At 40.4% G+C, this 12,909-nt stretch overlaps 1 protein-coding gene across 1 annotated transcript in view; it reads right to left on the reverse strand.

The window, feature by feature from the left end:
• plxna3 (plexin A3) overlaps positions 1–11,718 on the reverse strand; it is a 144,169-nt gene extending 132,451 nt beyond the window's left edge. Inside the window, exon 1 of the mRNA XM_088081562.1 lies at positions 11,424–11,718. The gene's annotated coding sequence lies outside the window, so the exon portion shown is untranslated. The remainder of the gene's footprint in view (positions 1–11,423) is intronic.
• Between the last annotated feature and the right edge of the window lie 1,191 nt (positions 11,719–12,909).

A 12,909-nucleotide genomic window follows, 5' to 3' on the forward strand; every position in this document is an offset into this window, starting at 1 on the left:
TAAACTAAAACAAATGTCTGAAAATATTTTAAAAATTCTCGTCACCCCAGATCCTCACCACAAGGCGGGTTTCCATTAACCGCAAAAAATGTAATAACTGCGCAAATTTAAACTGAGAATACAGAATAGGGCTAATGAAACGTCAATTTAGAAAAAACTCCTGTTTTTACGCTCACATGAAGTGGTATTTCAGGTGGTTCATTTAACATAAAAATATAAACTATTTGCCCCGATGATTTTTATTAATCGAATTATTCCATTTACTCGAGTAACGGTTGCAGCCCTGGAAGAGTTAAATGATGACAAACCTGCAGCCTGTCTTTTTTTTCTTTCATTTGAAAATGTCCTCGTTTAAATGGTTCTGTAACGAAGCGACTAATGCAGCCTCCAAAGTAAACAGTTTTTTAAGTCTCCTCTGCAGACAGAAGAAGAAAAATGCTTTTAGTCGTCTGTCTGTGAGACCTTCAGCTGCTCGTCATCATCCTCATCATCGCCTCACTGCGACCTCTGACCTCCTCTTTAATCAGACACTCTGAGCGTCAGAGATCGAGGAGCCGACGTCTGATTCTGCAGGTGACCTCCATAAAAGAGCGTGAAGATTAAATGAATATGAATATAAATGCGATATTATCAGAGTTAATACTCGACAGGATGATCCTTTCACCCTCCTCACACAGCGAGCACCTCCGAGAGTCTGAAGCTTTACGGAATAAATCATCTGAAAACTGGAAGTGAACCTCCGCAGACTCAGACCATCCTGTCTGAATGTCACACTGCAGGTTTGAGAAAGAGACCCGAAGACATCAGAAACATGAACGGTAATAAGTTTTTGTGCTGTCAGGACGCTGATTTACCTGCGTTTTCATCACGTTTACACGTAACCTACCTGTACACGAAATAGTTCACATACTCGTCTCTTTTTTTTCAAATTTCATTTGAAAAATGAGCTAAAACAAGCATATCTGCAGCCTGAGTGTTCTTGTTTGCACTCGTGTCACAAAATAAACAAACACAGCGATGAATTTAGATGTTTAAATACTTCACGCAGATATGAAAAATCCAGCTTCACACTCAAATGTTCCCAATTTCTGGCCTGAAAATGAAATGATTCTGTGGTGGTTTTCCTCTCAGAGTGCGTTCAGCCTGTCTGCTGTCGCTCTCCTCCTGCTCCGCTCATCTTGTTATGATTATTAGAGCTAAATATTTGTGAGGAGCTGATCTCAGAGCAGTCAGCGCTCAGGCTGGGACACACTTCACTTCATCTCTAATGGTTTAAATAAAGCAAACAGAGACGCCGAGACGACGACGGCTTTCTCTTCAAAAGTCCAAACTGACAATAAACTGAAGAAACTTTCAGTCTCAGGCTGCTGCTTTTACGTGTTCTCACACTTTCACTACAATCACACGTGATTTACCTTCCTGTGGAGCGTTGGACAGAAACACGCCGCAGAGTTTCAGACCTGAAAACGTTTGTTTAGACGTTCATCTGAAATCTGACGTTTGTTCTGGAAAACTTTCACTCCGACCTGATCTACAGTTAATGAGCAAAAACGGTGTCAAAGTCCTTTAATGGCTAAAAGAGAAATCATGCTGGACTCCACCCTGGACACACACACACACACACACACACACACACACACACACACACACACACAGGGTCTATGTGTCCCTGTTGGTTCATAAAGCATTTCTATGGCTCAACAGCTGCAGCCTGATGCCACACACACACTAACATGCAGATATACACACACACACACACACACACACACACGATGCAGACACACTTGTACATGCATGTATTTCACTCTGCACTCTGAGGATTAAACACACACAAACAAACACACACACACACTTTTCAGCAGCTGAATGAGCTCTGCTTTAACTTCACAGTTTAATAAATTTTATAACTTAATGTACGTTAGTGAGAGCGCGGCGAGGCCTTCAGGAGCGGCGCGTACGCTTTTTATCGTCACAATTTGATGATTTTATTCAGTGCAATAAAACGTAGACGGTGTCACAAAGTTGAATCAGACAACGTCTTCATGTCCTTTATGATCTCCGAATAAGACTGAACCCTGCTGCTCTCTCGTGGGCTGGCTTGGCTGAGTCTGGTTTGCTTTGGCTCGTCCGCACAGCGCGGCAGGGATTTGAGTTTCTGTTACAACGGGGCCGCCCACGTGAAACTTAGTCTTAAAGTGATGACGCCTCGTCCCTACGGATGATGTTTAAAAGCAGCGGGCTGATTATTTTTGCTGCACGTGCTTTTTCATCACACAGAAGTTTACCTGTTTGAGGTGAGCTGTTTGCAGAGGTGCAGTAAAGCCTAATTTCTGTTTCACAAACAACCCCGCTAACATCTAGCTTTTTAATGCAATGAGAATGCGAATGATGGGCATTCGCACCCGGGTCACAAGACTCTGCAGTAGACACGGGTTTTTATTGCCTCCGGCTCTGATCACCATTGATGGGAACACAACACAGAGGTGAACGCGGTAATTTCAGCTCCTTAACAGCAAGATGCAGTGATGTGCCAACACTAGTTACCCTCCATCTCCTCCTAATCAGCGAAAACACAGATCCACATCTGCAATAAGTTTTAAAGAGAGACTGAATCAGTCAGAGGGATATAAAGAGAAGAAACCCCTGAAAAGTTTCAAAGACCTCCTGCTGCTTTCTACCGTTTACCTGCTCTCCAGCCTGTGACGTCATGCAGACACACCCACAAAACAACTCATGCACACACACAAAAGCTGACAAAAAAGGAGACTTGTGCGGTGTTCACCAGCAGTGGGAATGCAGTATTAAGCGGGTTTAGTAGTTGAAAAAATACACGTGCATGCGCTAATTTGGATGGGAACACGGTATAAGAGCAGTATAAGAGCAGTATAAGAGCGGAGTATAAGCAGTGTAAGTTTTCTGCAGCTCTTCATTAACATTTCACTGCGGTTGTTTCTGCTTTTACTCTCCTCCCTGCACTAAGAGCAGACTTTATTTTTATTAAAGAAAAGCTTTCAAAGTTTCACTAATTCGGTGATGAACACATTTCATTTCTTATAGATACTTCACAATCAAAGACACAGTCCAGAGGAGGTCCATCTCTGACACAGCTTGGCAGATTAAACTGACTAAAGAACACAAATCAGCTAAAAGTGGTGACAGAAAAGATTCACACAATGAGCGCTACAAAGGGTCTGGAAATTTCTTAAAAATTTCCATTGTGTTAACTTCAGGAATTTGGAGGATTTTTCACCCATATTATCTATACATAATGTATGAAACTCATTTTGAGATTTTTTCCTTGAGAAGTTAGTTAAATCTTGAGGAAAATACTCATTTTTAGCTATTTCAATACAGAAGTCTTGCTTTTTTAATAGTGGACATAAAATCTGAAACTGGAGGAAAAGGCTGCAGCCATGGAGTCATCACAGGAAACCTATATAATCTGATTTATCATAAGCAATTAGCCAGCAGAAAGTTGCCTGCAGCAATATAAATATGCAATAAATGAAAACTACTAAATTACACGGACAGAAACGACCGACACTTTACTGACAGAGAGAGCGTAATAAAAACAGAGACCTGAGTTAAAAACATCCTTCCTGATACACAGAGTATTAAGATTATTGCCATGTTGGGGAAGTCCATGGAGACGAAATTGGACACCTGCGAGGACAATGATATTATTTTATTTTGGACGGAGTCACAGGAAATGTTTTATTTATTTGCTCAATAAAAGTTCAAAATACAAAGTTAAATGTGTTGACTTATTCAATTTAAGTAGATTTTTGTCCATTTCTGCTTTAACGGTTTATAGTAGTATTTGCTTGTGACGCTAAAATGTTTGTTTCTGTGTTTCTATGGAAAATGCAGCTTGAGCTGATGGTGCTGGTATTTACATTTTATTTCAATTATTCAATTTTAATTCAATTATCTGCAGCATTTTTTAACATGTTTTTAATTTAACATCTCAGAGAAAACAGACAGAAACGATAAAGTACGACAGCAAAGCTCGTTATCTTCAACTAAAGGAGAAATTAATGAGGCAGATAATTTCTTTCTGTATATTTACTGTTCACTGCAGTGTGTGTGTGTGTGTGTGTGTGTGTGTGTATATACTCGACTGAAGGACAAACACACAAAATACACTTCTGAACGCAAACGCACCAAGTACACACAAGTATGTACACACACACGTATGTGTTTGACCCTGACCTCTCTACAGATTAAACACACACACACACACACACACACACAGTCAGGTCCAGCTGCTGCAGGTCAGGAGCCATTGAGGGAGGAAGTGAAGGGTGTCAGCTGATCGTTTCCTGCCGGTTCCTCAGTTCATCCTGAGTGAGTGTGTGTGTGTGTGTGTGTGTGTGTGTGTGTGTGTGTGTGTGTGTGTGTGTGTGTGTGTGTGTGTGTGTGTGTGTGTGTGTGTGTGTGTGTCTGGGACACAATGAATGAAAATGATTTGAGCTTTAAACAGAAATAAATATCATGTAAATACATTAAATACGTAAAAGATCTTTTCCGAATAAGCACATATAACGTCTGAGTCAGGCCGACTGTGGCTGAACGCCGGCAGGTTCGGCTGTTTTCTGGCTGTTTTCTGGCTGTTTTCTGGCTGTTTTTTGGCTCGTGTGAGGCTGCCACGTTTCACTTTTGGGTTGTTGTTAATTGTCCCGCAGTTCGTAAAATGCAGAGCTCACAGACTAAAACAACTTCTATTCTACTGAGGAGCAGAGGACAGTTTCACTCGTTCAGATGGTCGTTGCCTTTTCCCTCATATTATCGAACCAGTTTGCTCAATTATCATCATAATTCATCATTATTATTATCATAATTATATTTTCAAAATTATTTTATCAACACTTTTTAGGTCATTTTCTTATTTTTGTTTTATTTATTTTTATTTTATTTTATTTATTTATTTATTTATTTATTTATTTATTTATTTATTTATTTATTTAGTTTAATTTTTTTACAAATTTTTCAGGCAATTTTTTCGTACTTTTGGGTTATTTCTCCTTTACTTGCTCGCTGCCTTCTGTTTTTAAAAGAAATCTAGCCAATGCGCCCAGGATTCAAAGGGTTAAAGTCAATAATTCAGTTAAATTCGAATGCACTGATGTCATAAATATGCAGCCACACACACACACACACACAGCTGGTCTGTGTGTACAGAGTCGGAGGTGAAACGCTGCAGGCTGAAAATATCATATCAGAGTCTGTCTCTGTTTCTGCTGACTCAGCGTTTCCTCAGCGCTGACTCCATCACTGACTCAGCACGTGTGTGTGTGTGTGTGTGTGTTTATTTTTGAGTCTAATTGTATACTAACAAACATTGACGTGTGTGTTAAAGAAAGACAAAGTGCCTAAGATTAAATTACACACACACACACACACACACACACACATAAGCAAAGGTAACAAGTTGACCTGATTTCATCTAAATGTAGCACACGCACACACACAAACACAAACACAAGGTCAAACACACACACACACACACACACACACACACACACACACACACACGTATGATCAATATCCCATAATAAGCAGCAGTGATGGATTTCCAGCAGCAGGATAACTGGGACGCTCTGGAGACGAGAGGACGAGGAAATCCCATTACACACACACACACACACACACACACACACACACAAACACACACACACACACTGAGTCGTGTGGTTTGTCAGCTGTAGGGTTGAAGGTTCAACTCCCTGTGGAGGTGAACTGGAGACCAGACTGACACTGGTGTCCCCCCCCACACACACACACACACACACACACACACACACACACACACACACACGCGCGTATGGAAAAAGTGATGTGTGATGAATCTGCAGGAAAGTGAAGCTCGGTGTGGAAACACGTTGAAGCTCCAGTTTCATCCGACTGAAACATCAAAACTGAACCACGAAAATCAGCTCAAATCCACGAAATCGATCGTCAGCCAACATCAACACACACTTTTTAAACGATTTAACCCTTTCACGCCGGTGAATTCTGCTGGGGGAGTTTACTGAAAACACACAGGAGATTTTACGTCTTGACAGTTTTGAAAGAAAAAAAAATCTGATTTCCAGTTTCTGAAAAGTGAATTTTCTGATTTCTTTCCTCTGTGACAGCAAACTGTAAATGGAAAAAATTGAAAGACGAGACATTTGAGGACGTCGTCTTGTCCTTCTGATCGACATTTTTCACCATTTTCTGACATTTTGAAGACCAAACAACTATTAATTGAGAAAATAATTGACAACAATGAAAGTAATTGTTGGCTGCCGTCCTGCTGGTGTCATCAGTGTGACAGATGACTGATGTTCAGTCGCTCCACTCAACGTCGGCACATTTACGGATTCATATTTTGGCACAAAACGGTGCAGCTCTTTTATTCTGAAACAGCTTTATTGTATGTATTTTTGATGTTTCTTTTTTTCATATTTTTATTCTGTTCTACATTTAAGTGTTGCAGCACTTTGCCTTGTTTTATTATTTTTTTGCCTTATTTTTAATATAATATATTTATTGTTTAATGTTTACATCAAAAACCAAAGTAAAAACCTACTTGGTGATGAATCTTATTCTGAAAATTTTCTCTTCTTTTGAATAAACTCACATTAAATTCAGGAGGCGTGTTCTGTTTACATTTGTGATGATTTTTATTTTTTTATTTTAATTTTAATAAAATGTTATATTAATATTTCTACCTGTGTTTGTGTGTGTTTGGGATTCTGCCTGCATCAAGTCTCAGAGTCATATTTCTGATGATGTGTTTTATTTATTAACTCATCCTGTTCCAGCACTAAAGGCTGTAATAAATAATGTGCATTTGTTTGTGGTTTTTTCATTAACCCTCAGAGCCGCTTTAATATCACAAAACTCTTTTCACAAAATACACTTTCAAAAATCAAGCTTTACAAAATACTATACATTAATATGATTTTCTGCTTTCATTGAGTTTATTTTTGAACCAACATCAGTCCTAATTATAAATATCAAATAATTATTAATTTTCAGAATTTTAACCCTTTACATTACAGTTTTTTGTCATGATGCGAATATGTTTTTAGATGAAAAAAAGAACACACAAAAATTAAAAAATCAGTATACCACACGCTAAGTAGATTTGGGTTTTTTCCTTTGTGACAGCACAGTCTGTGTCTGATCTGTCAGTGATCAGCAGCTACATTGACTGTGACAGGTCACCTAGTGGAAATAGCATGTATTTCCTCCATATGCCAAATATGGTCAAAATGACCTCATCAGGTGGAAAATAGTCAAAATGACAAATTCAGAGTCAAAAGCCCAGAATGACACCCAGAAATAATACAAGTCCTGTTTTTCTGCTCTGATGGCTGTGGGATCAAAAATGTCAGTTTGAATGGGTTTCAATGGAGCATTTTTGGACCTGAACAGTCTGAATGTAACTATTTAGTTTCCACAGTGTATTTTAGACTTATTGTAGGAGCTGAGCTGCAAATTCACTGATTACACTCAAATACACAATCTGGACTACATTTAGGACACATGCATCAACACACACACAGTTATCACAACAGGAAGAAGAAAAGAGACTAAAATGAGACAAACAGACACTAAAGGGTTAATCAGAAATATGCACAATGAGTGCAACATAAAACCAGTCTGGAGGTTTCTACATGAGAGCGGTAATGTGAGCCAGTCGGAGGGCGCTGACCTCTGACCTCTTGACTTTATTATTGATTTCCTGTTGAACCTTTCTCGTGCTCACAGTCACGGCGCCAACACGTTCAGCAGGAATCATTCTGACGCGGATATCGAAGCTCTGCACGTATTTTAACCAAAACACCGGACGCGTTAAATGTCGAGGATCGTTACAGTTATTTCAGCTCGTCCTGGTTTCGTCTGAGCGTCCGCTGAGACGTTAAAAAATAAATAAAATAAAGAAAAGATCTAAAAACAGAAAGTGATGAAAAGCAGAAACAAACGCTGCTCTGTCAAACATCATCAGCTGTTTGTTGCAGATGTTTCAAACAGGACGGAGGATCTTCTGCTCAGAGTGTTTACGGCCTCCGTCTGTTTATTAGTCCACCAGCAGCCTTCGTGTAAACGCGGCTGCTGAGATCTGCAGTGAGCGGCCAAACGAGCGGCGGACGCCACTTTAAAGCTCCTTCACAGTGTCTCATCAGCGCGTTTTCTTTCGGTTCAGATCAGATGACATTAAGAACTTGTTGTGTTTTCGTTACCTCAGAATGAGACGTTTATCTGCATCAGAAGCGGCTCCTCGTCTGCAGAGATCGCCGCGTTGCACCGCCATGTTTCTACGGGAGCCCAGAACGGACAAACCAAACACTGACGGAGACTTTCAGGTTTCACGTCGGCCACTGTAGTCAGCAGCTCCTCGATAAATGTCATCAGGGTGTCCACAGCTGTCAGACACTCAAAGTTAGACCTTTTTTAAGATCATTTTTACCTAAACTTAAGACTTTTTTGTATTTTTCTTGTTCAAGTATTGCAGGTGAGTACAAAGGTGCCTGCAAGGGTGATTAAAAAAATGTTTGTGATTTTTAAAGAAATAAATTGCTTTTTTTGGGACAATTTTCTTTTTCTCTTTTACGATTTCTGACTTTTGAGAATTTTTTTTGGCAATTTTCTTTTTTCTTAAAAAAAATATTTTTAAAATGTGTTTTTCTTTGAAAATATTTCACTTTTTTACCTTTAAATTTTTGTTGTTCTTTACAGATTTTGGCTTTTTTTCTCAAAATGACCCTATTGATCAGCCAGAAAGTGTAAAAAACAGAGATTACTGTTGGACTTTCACGCTTCTGACCACGCCTGAAAACCGTACAAACCCTGACGCACAGACAGGAAACTGCTGCCATCACGTGGTTTTAGAGTTTCGGTGGTTTTGAATGTGGAGTCGGATCCCGGCAGCTGAAGTCTGTCATTCAGCCGAATTAAAGCAGAATTTAAAGGAAAAATCAGCTTCGTTCTGTCAGTTTCTCGTTTGTAGACGTCAGATCTGCGTCAGACCGCCGTGTTTCACAGAAATGTTTCCCCCTCAAACGCCGTCCGGCCGATGACATCAAACAGACTTCAGCTTCGCTCTGAGGCCAAAACTCGTCCGTTAAAACTCGCCGATGCTCTGAAAGCATCGAACAGCCTCCGTCAGTCACACAGATCGAGCGTCGGCGTCCTCCTCCGCGCTCACGCTGAAACGTCACGTGACCCCTCCTCCTCACCCTCCACTCAGCCTCTCTGCCTCTTTATAAAACCGATCACGTTACTCATTGATCTCAGTATTGATAACCTGCTGAAGAGTCATGTGACCCCAAACATGTCAGAGTTTTTAACCCAATAAAACTTGAAAAAAATTGGTTCGATTTATTAAAAAATATATATGAGGAGAAGCCAACAAGCAACTTAAAATGGCCCAAAAACGAGCAAAAAAAGTTAAATAATTAAATATAAATAAAAAATTTTGATTAAATTTTTAAAAAAGAAAAGAAAATTATCTGAAAAAAACAAAAAAAAGAATAAAAAAAACACTAGAAAATGACCTTTTAAATGTGTTTATATTATATTTTTTCTGTATCAGAATTTTTGTACAAATTATTATTATTTCATTTATTCTCTTCATATATTATTTAATTATCTGTAAGTGTTTTAAATTCTGCAACCTTTATTTTTCATTTCCTGCGTCGAGCTTTTATTTTGACTATGATGCGTCATCATTTTTATGTGATCTTTTTAAATGTCTGTGACGTCTGCGTGTTAACGTTTGTTTCTTATGACATTGTGATAGTTTTGGTATCAGTTTTTTGCATCTCCCTGCACTGTATACTGTCATTTTTTTGTCATTTTGTGTATTTTCATTTAAAATAAAAACTTCATATACAGACTATTTATGCTATTGATTATTCTGATGGTTGTTTTCTTAATTAACTTCTTAATCATCTGCCTAAAATGTCTGAAAATGTATTTATTTTAAATGTATTTGTTTTTAAGTCCACAGCGACGTCTTGTTTTGTCCAAAACCCCCAAAATGATCATTTTTTTGTCACATGATCGAAGAAAACGCAGAAAATCTTCAGAGGAGCTGAAATCAGAAAACGATCGACTTTAATGATTAATCGATCATCAGAAACAGTTTTGATTGATCACATCAGCTGTGATCTGTTTTATTCAAAGGACACCTGCTGCTCTTTCAAATGACACAATCATCACTGATCAATCAGGTTATTGATCAGCTGAACTTCAGAGTGGACTCACAGCAGCTCTGTGCTGACACACACACACACACACACACACACACACACACATACACACACATTAATCTTAATTTTCTCTCCTTTATTATTCACCTGAATCTGAGCCAGGTTATTGATCGGATCATTGATCAGTTTTACATCTGTTGGTGAAGACGCATCACTTGTTGGTTAGACAATTGATCACCTCCAGTGTTAATATTGATCCTCTATCACAGGACTGATCAGAGGAACTCTTTAAAATCTGATTCACGTGTATTGATCATCACTGATTGAGCTCTAAACGAATCGATCATCGGCTGATTTCTCTGATTGCAGTGTTGCTTTGGGATCATAAATCCCAGCTGATCGGCCCTCCGATTGATCACCTCCAGCCAGGAGTGAAAGTGTCATCGATCACATCGATGGACATGATCGTGTCTTTGAAGTCTATCGATAACTTGTCGAACAGATCGACTCGGAGCACGGATCGATGTGTGAGCAGAGGAGGATGGAGGCTCCTCTCCGGGCACATGGACGGATGATTCAGAAAAACATCCACCCGGGTTCGGTGCGGGGTTTGCGGGCACGAGGCTCGCGTGAGCTTCGTTTTTAACGCGTTTTCAGCTGCGAATTTTCAGCGTTTTTCCGCTGCCTCCCCTCTTTGTTCTTCTTTAATGGATCGGCGTCTGGAGCATAGCTACCTCCCAGACCCCCTCCTCCTCCCCACCTCCCCACCGCTCCCCTCCACCACACACCGAAAAACACACGTTTTCAGCCACAAAACGCGTCTTTTACGCACCGATTTTTACTCTTTAAAATGGACGAACAGCGCTCCGCTCTGCTCGGTGCACTCACGGAGGCCGCCTCCGGAATACCCCGGGGTGGAAGCAGCCTACCTGGGGTACAACCCCCCACCCGGTCCCGCTGCCTCACCCGCACTCTGCTTGGGAAACAGGCGGAAAAAAGGGGGGAATTTCCACGCGCAAAAACACGCTCGGAAGCAGCAGATGAGCGGTGATGCGGCGGGGAGGCGAGGCGTTTTCCCCCCAAACATCCACACACATACACCCCCCTTCACCTCCTCCTCCACCATCTCCACCACCTCCCCCTCCACTACAGCTACCCCCAGATCCACCACCCGGACCAGGAGCAGCTCTCCACCCAGAAACCCGCACGGAGACTCACCTGGACGGAAACGCGCAGAAAAGTCCAATCAGTTATTTAAATCCACAGTCCCACGCGCTGCCGCCGCCGCCGCTGCTCCTGCTGCCTTTCTTCTTCTTCTCCTCCTCACAGGGAGCGTGAGGGCGCGGAAGTGAGGTGGGGGCAGCAGCAGGAGGAGTCCGGACAGGTTAAAACGTCCCGCGTGAAAGAAGAGTCAGAATAAATCCAGAGAGCGCAGAGAGCAGAGAGCGGAGCGGCGCGGCGCGTCTCCCCCATTCACACACAGCCTGCCTCGGCTTGGCTCGGCTCGGTCTGCCCCTGCTCCGCCACAGCCAGCCCCCCATCTGGGCCGTACCACTCTGCACCCGGCCGGGAGGGGGGTTGGGCAACCACAAACGAACCATTCAAACCAAAAAACACACATTTTCTCTTTTTACTTATAACGCAATCCGTTAAAAACAGAATTTTTAACATAATGCGAGAGAATTTAAATCTATGTTTATGCTAAAATCGTAACAGATATTGTGTTTTTGGAGGGAAAAACAGCTGTTTCACCCCCATAGAAAGTGTCCTTTGGTTGAGTCCATCTCCTAAATCTGCTGTTTTTCTCCTCCCAGAGCCAGATGTGGAGAGAGAAACTGAGCGAGAGAGCAGGAGACCCAGTGAGAGAGAGAGAAACATATAGACAGATGCAGTGATGTATATTTAGAGAGATATAAAGATAGAGGGCGGGAGAGGAGGTGCATGGAAGTAAAGAAAAAAGATGGTGGGATGGAGATGGAGGAGGAGGAGAGAAAAAATGGAAATGTGGAGAGAAAAAAGAAGGCAGAAACAAATAAATGGCTTATATGAGAAGAATTATAATTCATGAAAAACATAATATATGTATATATTAAAATATAGTTAAAAATAGAGAAATATTCTAAAAGGGGCGCATAATGATCTAGAGGAAAAGAAGCACATAGATGGAGCGATGACACAAAGAAATAAATAAAATAAAAATGTGCAGAAAAAAGGGGAGATATGTGCACAATAAGACACAAACATGTTTAATATATATACAATTAAAAATATATATACGAAAAGAGGAGCGTAATGATCAGGAAGGAAAGGAGGCACAAAGATGTAGAGATGGACATGAGGATATATTTAAAAAAAAATAATTTTGTGGCAAAAGAGGGAGATATGTGGAGGAAAAGACACAAATATGATGGAGAAATTCACCGGATGGAGACGTTGGAGGAGAGAAAATGGAAATGTACAGAGAACAGAGAGAGAAGAAAGCAGAAATAAATTAACTGGCCTATATGAAAAAAGAAATATAATTAAAGATTTTTTTTTTTTTAACTACATAAAAAAATATATATATATAGAAAAATATACTAAAGGAGATGAATAATAATCAGGAGTAAAATGGGGCACAGAAATGGAGGAAATTAATAAAAAAAAAAAGATGAAGATGTGCAGAGAAAAAAGGAGATATTTGGAGGATAAGACACAAACATGG

Source organism: Plectropomus leopardus, chromosome 9, assembly GCF_026936395.1.
Source record: "Plectropomus leopardus strain MGB_pleo_1.0 chromosome 9, ASM2693639v1, whole genome shotgun sequence".
Taxonomy (NCBI): domain Eukaryota; kingdom Metazoa; phylum Chordata; class Actinopteri; order Perciformes; family Serranidae; genus Plectropomus; species Plectropomus leopardus.